At 41.8% G+C, this 12,269-nt stretch overlaps 1 long non-coding RNA gene across 1 annotated transcript; it reads right to left on the bottom strand.

Moving 5' to 3' along the window:
* Nucleotides 1-330: 330 nt before the first annotated feature.
* Nucleotides 331-8,140, bottom strand: LOC144583706 (uncharacterized). The gene is made up of 2 exons (XR_013537626.1): nt 6,342-8,140; nt 331-3,134 (listed from the first exon to the last, which is right to left on the bottom strand). It is a non-coding gene; the product is annotated as an uncharacterized LOC144583706 (long non-coding RNA).
* Between the last annotated feature and the right edge of the window lie 4,129 nt (nt 8,141-12,269).

Raw genomic sequence — 12,269 nt, 5'->3', positions numbered from 1 at the left:
CACTCTCCGGGCGGTTTACAATTTTAATTATAAAGGCTACACATTGCCCCCCCAGCAAGCTGGGTACTCATTTTACCGACCTCGGAAGGATGGAAGGCTGAGTCAACCTTGAGCCGGCTACCTGGGATTTGAACCCCAGGTCGTGAGCACAGTTTTAGCTGCAGTACAGCGTTTTAACCACTGCGCCACGAGGCTCTTAATGGCCGGCAGATGGTCTTTGGCTCCTTCTGGGTGTAGGCACGATGGTCTGGTGCGGTCCCAGACCTCTCCTCGTCTCTTTGAGGTCTGTATGGCTGGTCTTTTGACATAAGTGGAAACTTTCCCATACAATTTTTATTTATTTTTTTCAAATAACAATGAGGGTTAGTAACTTGTTTCCATTTTAAGAAACAAGCAACTAAAAAAGGAACCATCAGTGTAATCTTATACACACAGTTTCTGAGTAACTCTATTTAGGACTGGGCTGTCAATCTCAGATTTTTATTTAAGAAGTTGCTGTAGCATTTTTATCAGCTTATGAACATCTGTATAGTTCAGAACAACATGACATTGACTTGACAAATCCAGAAGCTAAGATACAGAATGGATCATTCCCAACGAGTACAGTATAACTGATTGATTAGTTCTTCCATCCTGTTTCTGTAAAGCTGTTGAGAAAACTATTGAGGAGATCTATGCAAACGTTTTTTCTCTCTTCTCTTCACTGAGAAGGAATTGGAGCCTTGTTAGATAAAGACTTGAAATTCTCTGTGAATCTAAACAGGCCAGACATGGAGCACAGACAAAGTGCAAGAGTTGGGCTACATGGTTTTTATTAGCTTGTGTGTGAGATGTGTGTAGCAACTGTTAATAATGCTTCAGATCTGAGTGGGCCAGGATGTCCCAAATGTGGTAGAATACTTTTGGTAACACTCCTATTATGGCACTGGTACTGAAGGGCAGTATGGCTTTGAACCATCGTAAGGCTGGGGAAAAACTTTTCTGTATCTGTTTGACCTACAGGATCAATAGTGCAGAGGATTCTGCTATTCTGCAGACTACTCACTACCCCACTTTATTGGCACTCACATAGAGCAATTTTAATGGAAGAAAATGTGACTGAGATCTAAATCAGACTTGACTTGAATTGTCCTTTAAATCTTTCAAAAGTAGGATTGTGTGCTTGCAGCCATTCAAATAGAGAACTGTCCTCCTTAAAAGGACATCAGCCATGAGATTTTAAAACAATAATTAAGGGGGGAAAAACACTCAGGACTTTTTACACTTGGCAGGAGTTGCTATGGCAACCATAAAGCACTCCTTCCCAACTTGTCCTAGCCTGGCTTTTGTTTATATCTCAGTTTGACTTGGCCAGGAGGCAGTGGTGGCAAAGTTTGGGAGGGGGCAGTAGAAGTATGTAACACCAGGTAATGAAGTTATGCCACTAACTTATAATTAGAGGATGCCATTTTAATGAGGATTAGAAATTGCCTTTTTAAAAAAAAAAAGAAATTGCCTTTAAAAAAATTTCAAAGGTGTTAATTCTCAGGAGGATTCACAGCTCTTGTAAATGTAGCCATGGTAACGACAACATCCTCCCTGACCTGTCCTAGCCCATGTCTTCTTTATGTCTTGACTTGATTGAGCCAGGAGGGAGGAGGAGTGGTTCTCTAGAAAAATGTAACATTAATAAATCTCCCTTGGCAAAGATGGGCATAAATACGTGTTACAACGGAAAAGGATCTCTGAAACACCCAGAGTAGTGTCTGTTCCTGTCAGTGGGGCTTACAAGATACTCCCACTGTAAATCACAATTTTTAAAATTAGTTTGATAAGCTCAGAATGGCATTGAGAATACACAGGGGGCATTTTTTTTAAATGGGGGGGTATACTTTGACAGAATCTGGAACTGCTCCCTAGGGCAGAGGTGGGGAAGGTGTGTTCCTCCAGATGCTGTTGGAGCTGCAACTGCTATCAGATTCAGCATTGACTACGTAACCTACGGATGCTGGAGTTTCAGTCTAATAACATCTGGAGGTCTGCAGGCTCCCTGCCCCTTCCCTAGGCAATGGGGTGTGTTTGTAGTAGGTAAAAACGACAAGGCCAAGAGGACCAGTAAAAGAAAACCTGAAAATGGATTACACGGCTATGTTGCCACAAATTTGGTCTTTTGCAATTAGAGATGATTGATGGATTTTTTAAAAAATTCCCTCATTTTATTCCATCCCTTTACCTCCTTCTTCACACACCAGCACAGTCCTTTAGTGTGAAGAACAAGAAACTTCACTCTCTGTGCCCCTCAGCATATGCTATGGAACATTTGATGCTAGCTACCCCACTGAGTTAGAGCAAGAAGTATGAACATCTGCCAGCCTCATTCTTATTGTGTTTCTCAGTATCCTGGTGGTGTTCTTGTTTCATCCTAATTATGTATTGGTCTGTAAGATTTCTTCCTGCATCGAAATTTGAGCATTTTTCCCCAAAACATATGCATTTTTTTTAGGTATACCTTTTTCTAAGACACATGCTTGTGCATGGACTAATTCTATGCCAGGCATGTGAGTTCATGGTTTTGTTTTGTTTCGTTTTTTTATACAAAATCACAGAATTCTCCATCCAGGGAGTTCCACCTGCCTGACAGACACCTAATTTGTGCTCACCTGGAGAAAAGGTTCAGCTAGAAATCCTCCTGAATAGGATGAGTTCTGGCCTAGTACCCTGTTAGAAAAGAAGACTGCTCCTGGTGCTTCCTGGGAGGTTTGGTGTGCATTTTTCTGCTCTGGAACACACAGCAAGTATACAGAGGCAAGGTCTGTTTTGCCCCCTCCAGATCTCAAGAGGTACAAAATGGATAGGTCTTTGTGGAAATACAATTGTGACTGCATCCCTAGTTAGCACAAGAGCACAAAGCCATAAAATGCAGAGATGGCCTTCCCAAGATGCACAGAGGCCACAGGTAAGAGGTTCAGGAAGTGACTCTGAGGGGAATGGGGTGAAAGATTGACCTTATGGGACATATTTAATTCATTTCAGTTAGGCTTCTGCAGGAGCGTTTATTGTGGGTTGTGTCCTTTGTGGGAACGGGTTGCTGTGTAGGTTTTCTGCCTCAATCCAAACTGCCTTAGTTCAGTCCTGGCATATGATGTTTTATTTCCCTGAAATTAAAAAAGAAAACACATCATTGCACAGCTATTCAGCACCAGACAAACATTTCTAAAATTTAAAAAAAAATCTTTTGAACTAAACTTTTTTGGACTATAGTTCCAAGAGCTCTCCAGTCATATGCCCTGACTAGATACTACCTATTCCATATTTGAGCCCTGGGACAGAAATGTTTGTTCCTGTCCATATTACCTTCAGAATCCTGATATAATTTAGGAAACAATCATAAGGCTAGATATGCCAAAAACATTTAACAGCTCTAAGTCAAGGGCTTGGAATGTTTGCTTTTGTTTCTGTTTTAGAACCAAAATTTTTATCAGCAGGCTGGGCTCAGTGATCCATAGGGTCTCAGAATTCCAGCTCTGCAGTTCTGAGATTATTATGAAAACTTCTTTCTCTCTTGACTACAATTTAAGTCACCAAAATGGAAACATAGGCACTTCCAACTAGGTGGCATAGAGGCATTACTCAAAATGGTGCATCCCAATGGTGAGCATGTCACGTGAAGCTGTTCTTTTATTTTAGCCTATGACATAACGAGAAGACATTCATCACATAGCCACACACCCCAGCAAGAATATAGGGCAAATGGTGGGGGCACAAGAAGTGGATAAGACCTCCCCCATCCCACCCAGCAAATAGCACCCCTCCTCCAATACCCCGTGCTAGCTATAGCTGAAAGGAACAGTCATGTTGTCAAGGGCATATGATTAGTTTCATGTGTAGCTTACTCCTCAGGTGTTATACTGTATATACAATGCAGTCACCTACTACTGTATCCTCCTGGAAGAGGAAAGATACCCTTCCAGCTATGCCGGTGAATATTTAATCTATGGGAAGCCCCACTAAGAGCAGTTTCAGATGAGACTTTTATTACTGAGGCTTCACATGACATGGTTGGATATTCACCAGCATATCCTTTGTTTTTCCACGGCTGCTGCTTTCTTCTTGTTGAAGAAAATCCATCATGAAGAAGCTCACTGTCTTGTAAGTGTTAAAACAAGGAAGAGTCTGTCTTAAGGTTTACTGTACAGGTAACTTTCCTAGTAAAGGTGTGTAGAATTACAGTCTGATAAGGTCAAATATTCCATTTGGCTTCGTAGTGCTCTAAATACAGTAGCAGTTTTGACTAGGACATGTGGCTGTAGAATTCTGAGAAAGAATTATTTTTCTCTTAACTTTGCTTCTCCTTTGGAGGCCTGCAGATGGTGAGAGTTTCTTCCTTGATGGCGCTTGTTGGCTTTTTCCACTGGAAATGATAAAAAGCAGGTTTCAATGGGCTGTGAGCTACAGGTTCTGTTCTGGAAAGATGTGGCAGTCAGCTCTGAGAAGTTTTGAGTTTAGGCAGCTTTCCTTGCGTGATGCTGCACATGGATAAAGATAGGAGGTGTGGGTTTAATTCAGCTGGATGTACTCTTTTTTTCCTGCCAGTTAAGCAACAGTGCGACACATCTTCCCTGCATTTGTTGAATTTCTCTCTCTTGCTCCCACGCCCACCCTTGTTCCACATGCTCTTTCTTGCACCTCCTAGAAGGGAATATGGCACAGTCCTGGTCTAGCTGTGAAGAAAACTGCTGAACATTTGTGGGATTGTGCATTTTATAAGCCTAATAAATTTGCTTTTCACTCTGCATCTGTTCATATGCTGCTTCAACAGTGTCAACAAAGCCAAGAGTAATTGGGCAAGTGGGGAACAGGCACAAGTGGCTGTGTTATTTTCTGATAATAGTGTTTCTTTGAAAATGAGAGCAAACATCAGAAAATGCTACTTGTTTGGACCACAACTCCCATGCTGGCTAGGGAATTCTAGGAGCTGTGAACAAAAGGTCTTTTTATAAGTGGGGGAAAACAAGAACATGCATCATGTCCTCTGACCTGATAGCATCGCTTTGCTGTCTTATTGCTTTTATTGTCAGGTGTCAAGGATTATTGAGGGTTCCTATGACAAAAAGGCATCTTTCCCCATGTGAGAAAGCACTAATTCTAAAGTAGTGCTTTCTCACATGGGGAATGATACCTGTTTGTCATAAGATTTTCATCACCTCTGTATCTTGGATTTCAGTGTAATTTGTTTTGAGATTGGTCACGGGATTGCAATTTGGGATTATTTTGCAAGAGTAACGAGGTATGTAGTTCAAAATCACTTTGTGTTAAGAAAAACAGCTAATTGTGGAAAACACATTGGGTTTTTTTTTACCACAGGTGTCATCAGCAATTTTGATACCTGGGTCAGGCTGCACCATCTCCTACGAATCTTGCTGTGAGGAATAGATGTGAACTCTCTATGAAAAAAGAAGGAAGAGACTGTGTGTGTGTGTGTGGGGGGGTTCTTTGGTTTTTTAAAAAAGTTTTATATTAGGAATTCAGTTATACTTCTTTGTTAGCAAAAGTGCTGAATAGCTCACAGTGGTTTTAGTCTCTGGCTGTGGAGATAAAGGTTGGGAGTTCAAATCCCCACTGGGCCTCCTGTACAGGGGCTGGACTTGATGATCCATAAGGTCTCTTCCAGCTCTGCAGGAAGAAGAAGAAGAAGAAGAAGAAGAAGAAGAAGAAGAAGAAGAAGAAGAAGAAGAAGAAGAAGAAGAAGAAGAAGAAGAAGAAGAAGAAGAAGAAGAAGAAGAAGAAGAAGACGACGACGACGACGACGACGACGACGACGACGACGACGACGACGACGACGACGACGACAAGGCAGTCAAGACAAAACATATGGAGAGATTTAGCCCAGCTGCACCAACTCTCCCTTGGGACATACAATCTAATCTTTTTGTAGTAAAAATTGGTCAGTCTAGATAAATCTTAAGAAGGAAGAAAAGAAGTTTACTCACAGTTACCAGCTGCAGTTAAAAGCCGGGGTGGAGACAGGCTTCCTAAAATGGAGGAAAACTCCATGCTTGCTTCTCAAAAGGTATTCAGGGAAGAAGAGGACAAATAGTAGGAAAATGAACCAGGAAACAAATAGGAAGAAAGGGCAGACACAATAAAAAAGGTGGGAAAAATCTACTAATCAAATTAGTGGCAAGTACTGTATCAAAAACAACAGGTTATATGCCACCTTCTGCTGATGTTCAATCTTAAGGCATGCAAGACTGCAGTTTTCCCAACAGTATCACTTGAAGTGAAAAAGAAAATGTATGGTTTCAGAAAAAAAAGAAATTAAATAAAACCAGGAGGGTTGTTGTTTATTTTCCTAAACTCACCTGCAGATTCATCTCCAGATTTCATTGCCTCTAAATTCTGATGCCTTGGAGCAAAGCCCCAGTTGCTCAACCCTAGTTACAACGCAATCTTTTACATCCAGGTTCACCCGCAGTGATGAGGGAGAAAGCACTCTGTTGTTGTTTTTTAAAGGTACCATGTACCAGCACTTCCTCTGTTCCAAATTGGTATCACCAAATTAATCTTTATAAATCCTCACAATCAGCTTCACAGCCCAAATCTTGTTAACAACAGGCATCAGTTCATTTATTCACGTAACAGCTGAGTTCGTGCACGGAGCAAAGACTTTGCTTTATTTTTAAAATATGTTATTACCAAACAGTGAAAATCAGAATGAAGACACTGAATGAAGAATCAAGATTCGGAATACATGTGGCCTAATCTCTGATCTACAGTAGGTCAGAATGGTTCAACTCTTCACACAGTGCATACATCATTTTTGGAATTAATGTCTTCTGTAGGGGCATGCTGAGAAATAGGATTCTGGGAGCTGTAGTAAAAAAAAAAAGTAACATCACCAGACTGATTCTGTGACCTCTCCTTTAAAAGCAGCCCATCTTCCTGTTTTCTAAATGTGTCTATAATCCTCATAGCTCCAAGGCTATAGCCTGTATCCCCTTTCATGAGCAGGCAGGGCAGAACAGCTTCCAGCCATTTTCCTGTGGCTGACATATATCATTTATCATCTATGGTGACAGTGGGGAAGAAATATCTCAGTCGGCTGGGCCAGACTGGTCTGGTTTCATACCACAGTGGCAGCGCACGACAAGAAAGAACTGCTGAAATATGGGATGCCCTGAATTAACTTTTTCCCTCTTAAGATAATTGATTCAGAACCAAATTCCTTTGTAGCCAGAAGGAAATCTGTGCTGGGAAAACTGAATCTACCTCTAGTAGGCTGTCTCTGAATACCAGTTGCACTCATTTCTTACTTCTAGAGGCAGTGGATTCATCATTACGTGAACAGAATGCTGAAGAAGGGAGATGTTTCAGAGAGACCTTTAGAGCTTCTTATTTATTTAAATTTTATTTAAAATATATTTTACCCCACCTTTCTCCTTAAAAAGGACCCAAGGTGGCATATATCATTAAAAGATGGTTTTTCAAAGCTATCAGCAGTGAGTATACATTGATTGATTGATTGATTGATTGATTGATTGATTGATTGATTGATTGATTGATTGATTGATTGATTGATTGATTGATTGATTGATTGATTGGATTTATACCCCGTACCATCTGGCAACCAGGCCACTCTGGGTGGCTAACAACAACAGCAACAACAATATTATTATAAATAATATAAATAATTAAATAGTTGTTCACTCCTACCTGCTGCAGTTTTATGATAATTGTTTTAACTGGTTTGTGGACTGCATCAGAAACAGTATATGTATGGTCACCAGGAGTCTATCATACTAATGTTCTTGTTGTTTAGTCATTAAGTCATGTCCGATTCTTTGTGACCTCATGGACCAGAGCACGCCAGATCCTCCTGTCTTCCACTGCCTCCCAGAGTTTGGTGAAATTCATGTTGGTAGTTTCAATGACACTGTCCATCCATCTCATCCTCTGTCGTCCCCTTCTCCTCTTTCATACCACCAGGTATGAAAGGCAACCAAACACCACAGTAAATCTGAGTCTTCCATGAATGTTTTACCATATAGTCTCCCCACTCCAACTTGTATGTCTGCAGAAGTGGACCACACTCCATGAAAGCCCACACCAAAATATAGCAATCAGTCTCCAAACAAAATGCCACAACATCTTTCTTTGCTTTTGGTTTTGTGATTCTTCTTGAATTGCTTCTCTTTTTAGTTTCATTTCCAAATCCAGCCTGAAAAGTTGCATACCACTTTGCTATCTTTAGGTGGTATGAGAATATTTGTTGCATTTATTAATATTCAGCTGTGCTGTCACTGTTTTTGTACATGACCACTTCATTTCCTACTTTCCAATTTATTAGTCAGTCATGTTCTTTACAAGTTACCTACAAAGAACATACTGGTTTACTACCATGTTTTCCCGAAAATAAGACAGGGTCTTATATTAATTTTTGCTCCAAAAAACGCATTAGGGCTTATTTTCAGGGGATGCCTTACCGTATTTTTTTCACGTACAACAATCTACATTTATTCAAGTACAGTCACATCATTTTCTTCTGGTTGCTGCACAATGGTGGAGGCAGGGCTTTCACTTAACAGGAACTTATTTGGGGGGTAGGGCTTGTATTACGAGCATCCTGAAAAATCATACTAGGGCTTATTTTCAGGTTAGGTCTTATTTTCAGGGAAACAGAGTAGGCTCTAACCTAGCTTATTTTTACTACCTAAATTGCTACAAGCTATTCCTTCAGGGACCATTGCAAAAACATTTAATTTCTTTATGCTGCTTTCAGAGATCAAAAGACACACAATACTGTACCTAGCATTTAGATAGCTGGATTGTTGCTTGTGTCCCATAAAGTATTATTGTGCTTTATCAAGGGGTCAAAGGAACAGACCTAGAGGAATGAATACCGTATTAAAAAGCATATGCAACACCAAAACACATTCAGAGTATTAAGGTACAACAATCCATTAAAAACCCCTACTCAGGTGGTCAATCTTAAATTCTTAGCACAAAGCCATGGTACTTTCTAGAGCACTGGTGACTTGGCTACTGTAAAAGGGGGTCACGACTCAAAAGGCAGGGAACCACTGTTCTTGACAGAGAAATGTTGAGAAGCATGTGAACATGCTACTTACCTGGAAGCCCTGTGTCTTAATCCCGGAAGCAGGATTATATTTCTGGTGCCGAGAAGCAGCCTCTCTGCACAGGTGTAGGGGTCCTTTTTAAAAACATACTACTTGCTTTATGCAGAAATTTGTTTAAAAGTTTGCGGCTTATCTTCACTGTTTTGAATCCAGTCGGTAATCATAGACAGAATGGAGCCATTCAATGCATGTGATTCACCATTTGGCAGCTGATTCTATCGGCATCCTGTTGTTGGGACTAGCAAGTGGATTAAAACTTCCAAGGCCCAGGCAGGAGAATTTTGGCTATCTAGAGAGTTCCATCTATCTTCCATCAGCCACAAGCTAGTGGGAAAGAATTGTGGGATTGAGGTATGAAACATCTAGAGATCCAAAGGTTCTCCATCATGCTTTGAGAAAAGGGCAGAGAAATTACTGCATATCTTCCATGGAATCCCTGACCACTGCAGGGAATTAGTCAGTATCATAACAGTACAGTAAATCTTGGTTCTCTATGATAAAAAAATGTGCACCCTATAATGGGCCCTGTGAATGCCCCCGTGCCCCCCTTCCATGACAAATAGAGAGTAGTTGTTGGAACAGGCTCTTTATTGGAGAAACAGAACCTTTGAAATGCCAAGAGGGCCAGGAGCATAAAACTAGTGACTCAGGGTGCAGGGAGTTAGCTTCATTCCCACAGTCCTTGGAATGGTGCCCCTAAATAGTCTTTTACTGGGAGGAGTGGAGATCCACCTCCTCTACTTGGATTTGTCACAGGTGGGCCAGGCACGGGATGCCAGGACAAGGGTGCTGGATGCACACTGTCAGTTGCCCCTGGAGGCAAGCGGCAAAGGCTTCTTCTCCTGCCACCTCTCCATAGTCCCCATTGGTAGCTGCTGGTCCATAATGTGTGGTAATCCTACTGAGAGGCATGGCTAAACTCTACAAGGACCTGGCTGGTCTCTCCCGTGTAGTGGGATGCAGGCTGGGGGGGGGGGAGCAGGAGGCTGACCTTCTGGAGACTAGTAGGTAGTCTGACTGTGCAGTTTTTCCAGTTTGGCACCCTGCCCTTGCTGCTTCCTCCACCAGTGGCAGGCTCAACACTGGTTCTCCATGCATCTTGGCACTTGGCCTGGTCCCAAAGGACCTGATTGGCTTCCTCTAGCAGCATGAGCAACTCAAGCCAATAAGTGGTCTTGAGATCATGGCAGTGCACTGTCTTCAATCCAGCCATTGACCTCTCTGGCAACAGCAGCATCTCTTGGGACTCACATGCCTCCAGTCTATGGTGTCTACCCCAACAGTCCTCTTCTGCTTCGCTCTCCTCCTTAAATCCAAGTCCTGCCATGGTTGCATCTGTGGCCTTGAGAGCATCATGTGCCTCCCCTTCAACAATTCCCCAGTTGACAGGTGAACTGTGGGTAAGGATTTCAAGCCATTGCTCTTCAAGAGGTGGAGAACCCACTCTCATGACCAGAGGGGACCCTCGCCAGCTCACAGGCCCAGTATTGCCTTATGTCTGCAGAATGCAAAGAGAGGTTGACAGGTGAGTGAGCCATCTTTAGGAAGCTTATCTACTGTTAATGGATCTTCCAAGTTTTTTGAGGACCCTTAGATTCCTAAGAATGCCATTGTTCTTTTGGACATTTCAGGGAGGAGGGCATTAGTCTTTCATGACCGTTTTGTTTCAGCAGAAGCAACAAACTGCCTTAAAGACTAACAAGACTGATTTGGTGTAAGCTCCTGTGGACTGCAGATGAAGTGGGCTTCAATCCATGAAAGTATATGCTAAGTAAGGGTTTAATCAGGGATTCATCCTGCTGTTTGATCTGCTTTGGGGACAGGCTGATTGGCTCATTTTCCTGGCAATAAGCCATTCCCTTTTCACCTGTCACTTCTATCCGAAGCCTCTGTAAAACAATGGTTTCTCCTTTTAGTTAGCATGGGCAATGGATATCAATAGACCTGTCCTCCATTAATTTGTTTCAGATTTCTTCTAAAACCAGTGAGGAGCTGCCATATACTGTGCCAGAAAAATGCATCAGTTAATTATGCAGTAGATCAAGAGAGGACTTTCTTTTGTCTTTTCTGAGCTCTCTGCCAATTTTCCCACCATGCAGTATCTGTACATCAGTCTTCCCCAAACCAGCATTCTCCAACAGTGGACTACAAATGTTCACGATCCCTGCTCAATGTGAACAGTTGCTGGCTGACAATGGTGGGGATTGTAGTCTAAACACATCTGGGAAGCACCTGTTTAGGAGAGATATTTTATATATAGTATGTTGACTCACAAGTTTGTCTATTGCTTCCAGGAGGATTTACAATGTACATTAAGTGCCTTTAAGACTGCAACCTAAACTGGTATTTATTTACTGTTTGCTTATTATACTCATATCCCACTTTTCTCTATGAAAGAAGGTGTGTACATGCTCATCCTCCTCACCATTTGCATCCTCACAACAACCCCAAGAGGTAGGTTACCCAAGAGATTGTGATCGGTCTAAAGTCACCCATTGATCTTCATGGCCGACTAGAGATTTGACCCCCACATCTCTCCAGAGTCAGTCTTAGTTCATCATTCCAGTTACTATACCAGGAAGAAAGGAAGTCTTCGATCCTTAAAAAATTATATTTAAATTACAAATAGTCTGTAAAATCCCTTACTAAAGGGATCGTTCACACTTGCGTATGCCACCTCTGTTTCTTTGCAAGGCAAGATGAGCACTTTGGCACTGGCATGGCAGTCATGGAGGGAAACAAATGATGTTGCCTATTATTTGTGATGTCATGGGAATTAGCCAGTCATCCCTGTGACTCAAAGCCACATTCCGTGTTGTTATCACATCAGTAACTGATACGCTAATTGATACAGGGGTGTGTGTGTCTCTGAGTTTGTGTGCCAGCCGGTGGAAATCACATTTTCCAAGCAACAAATCATTGCCCTTTATAGCTGGGGTGGGGGAAGAGAGGAGTAATTTTCATGTGACAGAGGGCGTATCCGCAATGCGAACTGTCCATTCTGTGTTTAAATTTATCATCTACAAAGTGATTTCCAGAGCTGGGAATCATCCTTTACCAAGCTCTGTGCAACACCGTTTGAAGAGCAGCTGGAGATAGAATCTACATTGCTCAATGTATTTATGGAAGATATTTTCCCCCTCTAGCTCATTA

This window comes from Pogona vitticeps, chromosome 6 (assembly GCF_051106095.1).
Source record: "Pogona vitticeps strain Pit_001003342236 chromosome 6, PviZW2.1, whole genome shotgun sequence".
Lineage (NCBI taxonomy): Eukaryota > Metazoa > Chordata > Lepidosauria > Squamata > Agamidae > Pogona > Pogona vitticeps.
Note: the sequence above shows the minus strand (reverse complement) of the source record. Positions and strands in the feature narration are given on the sequence as shown.